The sequence below is a fragment of the Lepeophtheirus salmonis genome, chromosome 5, assembly GCF_016086655.4.
Source record: "Lepeophtheirus salmonis chromosome 5, UVic_Lsal_1.4, whole genome shotgun sequence".
NCBI lineage: Eukaryota > Metazoa > Arthropoda > Copepoda > Siphonostomatoida > Caligidae > Lepeophtheirus > Lepeophtheirus salmonis.
Genome location: NC_052135.2, coordinates 31,514,456 through 31,527,609, shown reverse-complemented (window position 1 = coordinate 31,527,609; position 13,154 = coordinate 31,514,456). Strand labels below are relative to the sequence as shown.

Genomic DNA, 13,154 nt, shown 5'->3' with positions numbered 1-13,154 from the left:
CAGTCCCTTTTGAACCATAATAATGTGATCATTTTAATAGCATCTGCTTTCATACATATATTGTGTTTACCTTGTAGATTCAATCAAATAGAAAACAAAATCCTCTCTCCTAATTCTGACTTAAATAGGGGGATGAATTTTTCAATTCCTCTAATCATTCCATTGTTAACAATGATTATGGCTAGTGATTAAAGTTGGTTGTATTTTTTAGCTCGCCCTTTTTTTATTTTTTTTTAAAGTTGACAAACTAAAGAATGAATTTTCTTTTCCTAAGCTGTTACCATTATTATTCTATTCCGGAGGAGTGAGCTTACTTTTCTACTACATTTGCATGGAATTTAAAACGTTCGAACAAATTAGTCTGAAATTTAGCAAGTTGACGTATAAAATAACTAAGCCCATTGATTTTTGTTTTTTAGACTTTGAAGTCATTAAAAGTATGTTTTTACCGAAAATGAAAGAACAAAAATCAACTATCTCTATTTCTCCCCTGTTTTCTACTCCCTCTGTCTCTTTCTATGTACCTCTCTCTCTCTCTTTTCCTCTACCTTCATTCTTTGTTTTTTATTCCCCTCTATTCAGCTATACACCATTGATCTTTACGAAATGGGATTGAAAAGTTGAGTGTGATCATAAAAGACGACAGAACTTGCTGCATAGTTATAATTCTAAGACCTGATTGGACTCAAATTAGAATTGAGGTTCGACATCGGAAATATTCTTGCCAATGTCCTTGTTTATTTCCTTCTCCCCCTCCTCCCTTGTCACAGTGGCTTGTAGCTGATCTAATGAAACGCAATGCTCTATTCTGAAACATGCTTCAAATTCTTAATGTTGATTTCCGTTTTTTTAACATGCCCAAAAGGCTCCCGATCAACTTGGTAATCCTGACAATTTGAAAAATGTTTTGGAGGAGAGAAAGAATTATGTTCATGACGTTTCATTAGGTCAGCTACAATGAGGTGTGATAAGGGAAGAATCAGAAAAGGAAATTAACAAGTACACTTAGTAGAGTTACTCCAATCTCGATCCTCAATTATACTTTGAGTCCAATTGGGATTTAATCTTATAAGTTACCAAAATAAGAAGGATTTTTTATTTATGGTCGATAGGTTTACTAGATTTCCTTAGGTTGAACCATTGAAAAAGACTACAACAACAGAGGTAACTAATATTCTACCTCTGTTGGTTTGATGACTTTGGGTTCCCAAAACATGTAAGATGTGATGGTGGCCCTCAATTTAAAAGTGAAGAATTTAAAGGATTATCTAAATTAAATTTAATCACCTTACTATGTTGAGTCAAATGGACATACTGAATCATCAGTTAAAGATAGGAAACATTATAGATTCAGAAGAAAACTAAGGGGAGAATTACCAATGTACTAGAATGATAAATATAAAGAGCAAATTACTTTAAAAAAAGGGGAGAGACTTTGTTTGCAATATGAAACATCAAAGGGATAGAAACACAAGGCCGTCATTATATGTGGGCATAGGCATGGAAATTCCTACGAGGTCAAAATGGAAGACGGGTCCAGAAAGCGAAAAAATGGGGTTCATATAAAGCGAGATTATATACAAATGGAACTAATTTCAGATCTATCTCAATCTCCAACCGAACTGAGACGAGTCCTCGTTTTAATATATTGAAATAATTATTTGTAGTTTAATTCTCTTTAAAAGGGGAGATGTTGTGTGATTGTTTGTATTATTATTCATGTATTCATAGTACCCAGTGTGTATTACAAACGGGTAAATGAATACAGACTTATTCTTATATAGACTATTAAAGTAACAAGACGTATTTTATTTTATAATATTTAAGGATTATTTAGTGCTTATGTATTTGTAATAATAAGTATCAACTAACAAGTATTTACTCAATATTTTTTTTTCTTGCCCTTATTTTGGTATTCATATACAGGATGTCCCAGCCGATTGAGAAATAATTTACCAATTTCATCCCATAACGGTCGATAAATAAAAAAACCAAAAAAAATATAGTGAAACATATTTCTTCATGAGACCAAGGACAACTGAGATAGGGACCAAAATAAATTGTATTTCAGCACTTCTTTACGCCGTAACCAGTTATGACGGGATCTCCAGCATCGTCTCCAGGATTAGTACTACTCGTTCCAGGAGTGGCATATCTCTTGAGGCGCTTTCATCATGAAGGAGTGGACCAAGCTTGAGTCTGACTACATAGTCAAGGCCTGCAAGGGATTACGGCCTCGTATTGAGGCAATCATTAGAGGTGGGTCTCAAATGTTGAATAAAAGTTGTGTCCACCTTTATTTTTAGATGATTTTGTTAAATAAATGTCCTCAATTAACTTCTTGTTTAAATTTTACTCTTGAAAAATTGAATTTAAAATCTGAGTAAAAACAAAATAAATGAATATATATATATACCTAATTGCAGATCTGTAATAATTAAATCAACTATATATCACAATATTTTTTTTCTTCCTATGTCTGCCCGTTCATGTTTTACACGTAACTTATAATCCCTCAATAAAATGATTTTTTGGATAAGTTTTAATTTCAATGCAAAATAATTATTGTTTCAAGTCATTTGCTTCAATTCATTTCAAGTTTTTTTATCTAAAGTAAAAGCTTGTTTCCATGCTAAAGCTATTGGTGCAGAGCATATGAAGGCTCTGCAGGGCCTTTTTAAATTTCCTCAAAAGTTGTTCAACTTATAGATAAAAGTATATGGACGTTTTAAAAAGCATTCAGTTTTGAGTTATATATTAGAAAACTTTACTATTTTAGTAAAGTAATAATAAACAAAAGACCTATATATATATACTAGCATATGGGGACCCAATGATGCTCAGACCAAGGAGGGAGCTGGAAATAACTTTTCAATGTCATTTTTTCTTAATGTTCTTAATGTTTTTTGTTATAAACTTCAAATAACATACCAACATGAATGGATTAAAAAAAAATTCTAGATAAGAAGTTTATCTTTTATTTTTGTCAAAAATAGAATATGCCAAATAGAAATTGGCAAAAAATTTGCAAAAAACTCTTTCGCACCAATTTTACAAAAAAAAAAATAGTAATACCATCATTTTCTGTAATTTCTTCTTAAAATTTGAAAATTAACGTTTAATGAAAAAAAATATGAAAATGGGTTGAACATCAATTTTCATGTGTCAAATTTATATGCAAACGAATTTTCAGACATAATTCTACAAATTATATTTAATTCGAAATCCAAATGCAATTTTACAGATTTATTTTTTTCTCCCTAACTTTTTTTGTTTTGAATAAATTTAGAAAATGTGTTTTTTCTCGTAGTTGGATTTGTTTAAAAAACACCGAGAATCAACTTGGTAACCCTGACAATTTGAAGAATGTTTTGGAAGAGAGAAAGAATAAGGCTCATGACATTTCATTAGATCCACTAAAATTAGCTACGGCAAGGGAGGATGGAGAAAAGGAAATAAATAAGGATTTTTGCTGAAATTACACATATCTAGATCTCCAATTATAGTCTGAGTACAACAAGGACTTACAATTATAACTCTAAAACAGATCCTCATGCCACGTTCAATCTTTTATGAACACACACTAATGTTCAATCTGGTTTTGAGTATAATTGAATCTATTTGTGGAAAAATGTTCACTACTCAGGAATTAAATAATAATGAGAACTGCTAAGGAAAAATAAAATTCATTCTTCATATTACCAAGTACAAAAAAAATAGCCCAGCTAAAAAAATCGCCGGATTTTCATCACTGATCATATTCATACAAGAGGTTAATATTTCATCTTTTAGATGTCAAAGATAGTTACACTTCATGGCGTAGTCGGTTTATGAACTATATTATTTTTTTTAAATTAATCGACATAACCTCCGTCCACCATATCATCATTTATATATTAATAATAATTTTTGTAGATTTCCTTAAAATGGACTTATCAACATATGTCAGTACTTACGAAAAAAATGAAATCTCTCGGAGGATAAAACTCAGCTACCTCTAAGTATAGTCATCATTTAAAAACACCTATTAAATCATGCAAGGAATCAGCTTCATAAGGACAATTTTATAAAAGCGTGACAATCAGACTGTAAAATTAAAAACAGGGTTGGCACTTACGATTATGCATAGAAGTGGAGAACAAAATGTGTATTTGGCGTATAAACTAATATTGGTAAAAAAATGGAGAAAACTGGCAGTGGAAAATTATCATTGAGAAAATTCCCATTGGGTAAAATTGAAAAGGAGAAAATTGAACTTGAGAAAATTGCCTAAAACCACCGCTGGGACTTCACTAAGCATTTAAACCCCCTTCCATGGAGCCCTTGGGATTCAGACTACGGCAGACACCAAACATGTTAAAAACTACGCCACTACTAGCAATATTCCTACAAGCCTAAAATACCTACATAACTTTCAATATATGATATTATTCAATTGATATATTTATTGAAATAGTATCCATTTCGAAGCTACTATGTATTGTCCTATGATGTGGTATCGAATGCCTTTTTCAATGTGATTGTCATAACAATATAACGAAAATATATAAATTTAACATAGAATATAGGTTTCTTTTATATAATATGTATATTGGTTCATGGAAAGACAAAACAAACTTTCCTACTGGACCAATCCCTTCCGACAGGAATTCGAATTAGGATTAAAACTTAATAATCTCACATGTGTCCAGTAAGGCATACATCTTCTTAGAATTAAACCCATCTAAGACAAACTTCCACGCAAATCCCTTAAGGAACTTTAGACTATTAGATTAATACCTAACCTCACCAGACATACAAGGAGACTGAATCTCCCCTACGTAAACATACGGAATTTTATGAGACACTACAAAAGTCTTTACATGAAATTATTAAAGTGCTTTCCAAACAGACATGTTGATCTTTCCACGGGATGACACTTGTGGTACTTACGACGGGTGCTTCTTTAATCAGAATAGACAAAGTTCTTTAATAGTGGACAGGAAGTGCATGGACACCATTGGTTTTTGGTTCAAGATCTTTGACTCTCCCTCAGCAGAAATACTCTGCTTGTGATAAGGAGCTTCCTGTCATTTAGGATTGCGTTTCACATTTTCATTGATCACTCGAAGGATTTGAATTTATAACTTATTCGGATTACAAGACTTTTGAGCTGGGCTTTGGAGTATGAACAGCAAGGCTGTCCTTGTGTTTATATCAGAATTTCATTAAAAGATCACTAGGGAAATCAAATTCCGTGGCGGAATCGTTATCAAGACTGTTAGGTTCAGTTGAAGCTGAACACATTCCTTTCTTAGAATTTGCCGTAACATACCAATTCTCTACAAATCCATGTAGCTTGGAGTACAATTCCAGGCACTTCACCAATGATAACTTAAAAAATGCTTTAGACTTCGTATCAATGGACCACCTGAAGCCTGCTTGACACTCTTCCTTCTACAACGGAGATTTTTAGACTCTGTTAATATCACTCTTTATAATAATTTCAGTTGATTATAAGGGTTTATGCATGTTATGCGATTACTTTTGCTTGTTTGTTGTTTTTGTTTAGTTTTTGCTGATTTATTTATTTATAAGCTGTACTCACACATCCTATACCGAGGGGTCCATTGAAATCTGAACACTTACTAATTCAATGAAGGTTGAGTGATTGAAATCAATTCATATTTCGATATATTAAATCATAAATAATTACTTACAAAACAATACAAACTTGAGCTCTCTAGCTTAGATACAAGTTGAGAAAATGACACTTGAACATGATCGACAAATTACCATAAGTGTACTCCAAGGGATTGAGCGTCTTCAGGACCATCGTCTAGGCCATCAGCAAGTCTGAAACGTTGGAGAAAAAGTAAGGTTTTGTCAAAAGGCTAGACTGGACCCGAAGGAGCTAAAGAAAACAGCCCAGACTAATCCCCTCAAGTCAATGACAGTCCATGTTGTAAAATATCTTGTGGTTTCACACCAGACTGTCCAGAGACTGACTATCAAAAAGTGAAATTTGTTTCACAAGAATTATTTGTTTTTATTTCTCTACCAGTTGATAACATGGGAAAAAAATCAGTAAATTATTCAGTAGGTCAATGACACCTTTCCAAAGCTTCATTTGCCATTTGCTGGGACACACTGTAGTACCATAAGACTTCTCCTCTCGCTTTGCAATATGCCAATTCCTATTAATGCTGCTAAATAAATTACGTGGACTCTCCCGCTTATTAACCCATTTTATGAAAGCTTGACCGTTCGATCTCATTAATCTTGAGCGTGACTAATTATTGCTTAAAAAAACAAAACAAAAAAAACTAGTTCCAAAAAGGTTCCTAGATGATGTTAGTCTTGTCTAAGCCCATATTCCACAACTTTAAATTTCATTGAATAGTTGACAACTTCATATTGTGTGTAAATGTTGTAACACTTCTACTATGGACGACCTTTCTATCTTCCATAAGTAACATATATGTATATTAGGCCGCTTTGTTTTTCAACTATTTTTGACTTTCGATTACGGCATTTTTGGAGAAGTGGGATCTGGTAAGAAAATAAATTATCTACGATTTCCTACGATTTCATCTTTATGCAGCACATCTAGTTCAAAATTTCAAAGGAGACAAAAGTTCTTTATTTCCTCAATGAAGATTAAAATAGTCCATATTATACATAAATTAATTATAAAATATATTATTTTAAGTCAAAAAAAATATTAATAAAGTTTTTTCTAAAGCTACCCATAAAGAAAGCATAACATAGAAAATTTTTGATATTTCCTTTCTGAAAATGTAAAAAAAAAATAATAAAATTTTCCTCACATTTTTTGTTCCATAGGTTAATTTTAGAAAAAACAAACTTTATAAACATTTTTTGTAGGTGAGAATATGAAAAATATATTATACAAAAAGTACTTAAAAAGTTTTCTTATTATCTATATTTACTATTTAAAGGGTTTTTGTCTTTTTTTATAATTGATTCGAGATATGCAACCTAAAGATGAACTCGTAGAGCAATGAAATTTTGTATAGGCAATTTTCATACCATATTACAACTTTTCCACACACTATCTAATCAAAATTCGAAAAAAAGTTAAAAATCAGACCGCTCTAATGTTTATATTATTCAAACTTCAAAGCCAAGAATCCATTCACTTCTCTCTCTTTCTTTAATACAATTTACTAACGGAGCGTAAAATGAAAAATATAACTCTTGCGCTTCTTCCCTGAAATTTAATTTCATTTATGTTTTTTATAGTACTACGACTCGTTTCTATAAAAATTTATTTCTCTGCAATGTCATAAAATACCCTTTTTAAATAAATAGAATATACTTTATATATATTGCCCATCTACATATATCTAGGCGGCATCAGATTTATAACAAGATAATGAATTAAATGACAAGAAGCAAAAATATGGGCTTTATATTGACATACTTAAATAATATATAATAAACAAAGCGAATTAAATTACTCACAAAATTAGGGTTTGTACAGGGTACAACAACATTTCCCAATGTACAGGTACACATTCAATGTTTTGTTTAAAACAGTTTTGAAAAATAGGTGACGTTCCCCATTGTCCAAACACTTATTCAACCCAACTTTTGTATTTTAATTCCCGGTGATTACTTTATCTTTTATTTATCTTTAAATAACTTTTAATTAAGTGATTTTAGATGGATTTTTATTTAAAAAAAAAAAAGCAACATTTAATTGGCAGCATACTTTATTATGTAATTGTGGTGATATCGGAACTAAACAAAGTCATAAATGTAAATCAAATAAAGGGCCAGTTTGGAGCTAATATTCCTAAATATTTAAACTTATCCCAAATGCATGAATTAAATAATGAACCGTTCAAACAGGGTGTGGCAATATACAGGGGCGTCCACTGGATTATATATCTACATAAATTTGTATTGTATTATCATTTTTTTTTTTTTTTTTTTTTTTTTGTTTTAGAAACAAAATTCAAAAATTAAATTTTTTGAAAAGAAATTCAAATATTAAATTTTTAGGATAACAATTTCAAATATTAAATTTTCTAGTAAAATGCAAAAATGCTCAATTTTGGGAGAGCTACCACCCTACCAGCTCAACCCTACAGACACTCCTGATATATTTTTTTCTTTTTCTAATGGGCAATAAAGCAAGTTTTATGCATCCAAAAAGTTTCATAATGATAGTAGGCATTTAAATTTTGTGTACAATATTAGATGGAGGACGTCCGTCGTTGTCTTGAGACGAAATAAATTGAAATTCTGTATTTTAATTGCCGGTGATTTTTTCTTATTTTAGTTCTATTTTAATAACTTTTTTCTAAAATGGTTAGAGAGGGATAGCTTTTTTATATAAAAAGATGCAGCATTTAATAGGCAACACAATTTATATTATAATTTTTGATGATAAGTTAATTTACCAATTAGTTATTGATGATTTGCTAGAACCTTTAAAATGTCATTTTTCGGGAATAAATCCAGTTTCAATTATCCGATTTGGACAAATTGCCCCAATTTAAAAATCTTGCATTACAGCAAATCTGATAAAACTAATTACAGCTCTTTAACATCATAATACTTGGAGTTGTTTGTGTTCAAATAGCTTTTTAAATTATAAAAGTGATTTGCAAAAATCGCTTTTTGCATATTAGAAATTGAAGCAATCAACTGATTTTCATAAATTTCATCAATAAAAACTCGAAAGCTAAATTGTAGTTAGTTTAATTTATAAAATATTGTGTCAAACTATTTTTGGTAATTTATATTTTTGAACGCATTTACAAATACACGTGCCTGACTACTCCAAGGCATAATAGCAACTGGATGTATTTCCAAAACAACTTTAGAATTTCGCCTCTAGAATTAAACCACGCCTACAAACGGATAGTACTTCTACAGCTTGATTGTGATGAATTATAAATTAGAAAGTAATGTTGCGGCACTCTTTCAAGGAACAAGATATGTGCTAAAAAGTCCCAGGCTTACCAAAGAAAACTCGTTCTTTTTCGTTCAAAATTGGCTTTATTTAAATTATTATTTTATTATTATTCGCTTTATAAAGTGGAGTCCCAATAACACTTTCAAGCCATTTCTTTACTTGAACGGTATTTTTTCTCATCAAGAAGAAGTATAAAATTAAAACACGAAATTGTTTTTGATCTATTGTTTTGGAAATAACAAAAGTAGCGTCCACACATAGCACGATAACTAACAAACAAAAAAACAGATTACCATAAAATTTTTGTAGTAGCTATAAATGAGGTGAATTAAAAGAATCTGCAGGCCTTGAAAACGTCCATGGGAAGAACTTGTTCCAGTACTTAATGATGAGGCCTTCAAGGAGCCAATGATGTTATGGGAATTGGCAGAGACCTTCTTCTCTAACTCTTCCTAAAAAAAGTAATCCATGGTATTCATATAGGGGGAGTTCAAAATGGGACCTTCTCTTCCTTAAGCAAGTTTTGGGTGTTGCAAGCCTTGTGGGAGGGGTCTAAGCCTTGTTGCAACATGAACTCAATATTATTGGATTTAGCTTTCATCCAAGGTATCACTTGGTCAGACAGGAGTTCACAGTACATGGCGACAACCACTATTTCCTTCTGCTCAAAGAAAATTGGGGTAACCCATTGTCCCTGTTAATTTTTATTTACTATACATACAGATCCTATTATTTGAAGCTTTACCCATTGTTGTGGATGTCCAAACTCTCTATGTCTCCATCAGTGCCAGATTTTTATTACTATTGTATATTAAAAGTGTGCATTAGCGATAATTAAATATAGAATGAATACCGATTTAATGTTTTACTGTTCTATATAGTATTGTTATGTAAATAAACAGGATTCCTGGGGAACGTTATCAATACATGTTGTAGTTTCCTTTGAATATGCATAGGTTGGGAATCTGAAATAAAGTTTCTGAAATTTTATGAGAAAGTAATAACGTATAGGCTTTCTTATTCGCTTGCAACCTCGACTCTCTATAGCATGGGTCACAAAACTTTTTTTTACTGCAGGCCTGATAACTGAAAGAATAACGAGCAATGACCGTATAATCGCTCTGTTCAATACTTGAAAGCTAGAACGAAAGCTCTGGGAAAGAACACGAACAACAAAGTTTTCATTCCAGTTTAATCCTGGGTGAGTGGTGTGCAATGAATAAAAAACAACCAACATGTTTATTTTCGAAAAAATTATGAAAGAATCGTCGTTAGCAAAAATATAGTTACATCAGATATAGTTTGCACAGATCCTATTCTTACAAACTAATCTCACTAACCTTTTTTTAGTTTTCCAAGATATCATCTATGTTTGGTTTGGAATTGCTGGATTCAATCTGGAGAATTGTTTGCAAATGTTCATCAGTCAATTGCGTTCGATGTACTGACTTCACATAATTCATTTGTGAATATGTTTGCTCACACACATAAGTTGTTCCAAACACAAATACCATACAAGCGGCAAAATGCTTCCGTGTCTGAGAGTCATCATCAGGCACGCAGTTGTAAAGTGCATTTGTTTTCCTTCTCTGTGCTTCTCTTTCAACATGGCATTCGCTTGCAAGTCAATGAATTCCAACTGTAGTTCAACTGGCACATCATCGAGCTTACAATCAAAAGAATTTTGGAACAGAAGAATGCCAATCTCAATTCTGTCAAACTCTGAAAATATCTTCAAGAAATGTTCCTTCAAGTCACGAATAACCTTGTTCGGATAATCGAGGATGATGTCTTCGGCGACTGTTGCACAAAACTCTTTGAAAAAGTAAAAATGAGAAAAGTTTTTAATTTTGATTCTATGAAGATGACAGACAAAGTTATCATTTACCTAAAGTTTCAAGTTCAGTTTATTCATGTGGAATGTAATTTCGCCCAAAAATGAAAAATTTGACTGCTAGGTAGTGTCTGATAGCTGTGGATCAGCTCAATCTTTTTCGGTGAGAAAAACATATATTTCTTTTTGGAGGATTTAAAAACGAAATAGGAGCCACCTCACTGCTAAGTAATAAGGTTAGTAACAGAAATCATAATCAATTTCGATATGTTCACACATACAAACAGCAGAAATTAGCAATAGAGACATCAGATTTAAAAAAGGACCATATTTGCATCAAAATATCCCTGACTATTGTTTGTTTTTTTTGGTTCTGTATTACAAATTGTTTCCCCAACAAAAATGCTCTTTAAATTATAAAATGTGATTTGATTTCCCTAGTACCATACAAGTATTTCAAAGTGTATGTATAGAAAGGATAAACAAGTTTGGGAGTTTACTACCCATTTGCAATAAATTATATTTCTATAATTAGAAAAAAAAATATTACTAGACTAAAAAAGAGGCTTAGTATCAATTTACACCCCAAAATTTAGACATATTATAAATGTTTCCTTATACAGGGTCGAGCTTACCTATTGGTACACATTTTATTTTTTTCCATTTTTCAAAAGTAAAATTTAAACAATAGGTTTTGCGATAACATTTATTTGACAAAATCATCTAAAAATAGTGCTCGACACAACTTTTATTCAATATGTGAGCCCTCTAGATTGCGTCTAGAGAGGAGGGCGGTTACATGTCAAGGTCCTAAAATCCGGAAAGTTGTCTCTCAGGAAGGCCTAGGTCTTCGCGGTGCAATGATACAAAGCTCTATCTTGAGTGAAAACAAAGTTGTCCCCGAACTTTTCTATGGCCCAAGGTTGCACTTTCTTATCCAGCCATGTAATTTATCGAGACGAAAATGTAACATTATTTCATAAAGTGACGCTCAATCACTCATAGTAATGCCGGGCACTACCACAAATCCCAAATATATCTAAAAGGGAATTCCGTAACATCTACTTCCTCCCTTAATAAGAATACAAGACAGAGTCACAAAAAAATATGTATAGAAAGGATAAAAAAGTTAAAACTACATAAGATTTAGTGTAATGTTTTCAGAATGTTCTGGTATATAAAGTTATATCATTATTTGACAACTTGATGGGATTGATTAATTACTAACCTTTCTTCGAGGTCTCAATTATAGTACACCCATGAGATAATGAATTATTATTATAAGTTTACACAGGTTGGTTATCTTACTTCAACAAATCTTTATTAGATTCCTTCTATGAGACATATTATTAGTATAAACAAGAAGAACTCTAAGAGGTCCTTTAGTACTCACTCCCCTAGACTCTACGCCAGCTAAAGAATACACCAATCAATTAAAAACATTAAAAAATGAGAAAATGCTAATAAAAAACATTGATTAATGAGAACATTCTAATAAAAACGTATAATAAGAAAATAGAAAAAAAAACGTAAAATGGAGTTGTTGTTGTTTTAAAAATGAATGATAAAATCCTTGGTGGAGGATCTAAAATAAGTTTCTAAAAGCAGGGAGAATGTCCCAAACACCAAAAGCAGGCTTCAAACAGTCGACCCATACAATGATGCACAGATGACTCATGTGTATTTCGAAAGTCCTGTCGGATTTAGACAATACATTGAATGGACAAAGGTACGTAGGAGATAACCCTGGTTTGATCTGTATGTTTTTAATAAACACATGACTCCCCTTTTTGAGTGCATCTAGAGCTGGACTCGGCTTGAAGGTTGAGAAATAATTCTCGGCAGAATATGCTTCATATTTCTCCCTTTAATGAAAAGGTCCCTGTCCTTCGGAGCATCAGAGGAATAGGCCGACGACATCGGTAAGCAGGGAAAAGATCCCAACAAATGGTGGATTGGCGAAAATGAAGCTCCTGGTAAAGATGAGATGGATGCCCTAATCCCCATGAGCAAAAATAGAAACACCTTGAACCACGACTCGCCCTCCTGCTCCATCCTTGCAGCCAAGGCTACCTTAAAAGTTCTATGAAATCTTTCCAGTATTCGTTTCGACTCGAGAGGATAAGTCGTAATGAACAAACTGGTGTATCCGAGGACTTCTCCTAGCCTCTTCCAAAGTCCTCCCGTAAATTGAACTCATCTGTTGGGTGAACAGAAACCAGCACGCCGAATCTTGATATCCACCCCGAAAAGAAAGACTCCACAATGGTATCAGCCTTAGTATCACACATAGGAATAACTTCAGTCCATCTTGTGGCCCTATCCAAAACGGTTAAAAGATACCTGTAACCATTTGGCGGAGGTAAGGGTCCAACAATATCTATGTTAAGT

The 13,154-nt window shown here is 32.3% G+C and overlaps 1 long non-coding RNA gene across 2 annotated transcripts; it reads right to left on the bottom strand.

The window, feature by feature from the left end:
• Positions 1–9,188: 9,188 nt before the first annotated feature.
• On the bottom strand, positions 9,189–10,722 carry LOC121118923 (uncharacterized). Of its 2 annotated transcripts, none has more exons than XR_005864614.2 (3): positions 10,270–10,722; positions 9,783–9,908; positions 9,189–9,730 (listed from the first exon to the last, which is right to left on the bottom strand). It is a non-coding gene; the product is annotated as an uncharacterized lncRNA (long non-coding RNA). The 2 variants fall into 2 exon arrangements; XR_005864613.2 differs by having other exon boundaries at positions 9,783–9,894; positions 10,270–10,708.
• Positions 10,723–13,154: the final 2,432 nt, after the last annotated feature.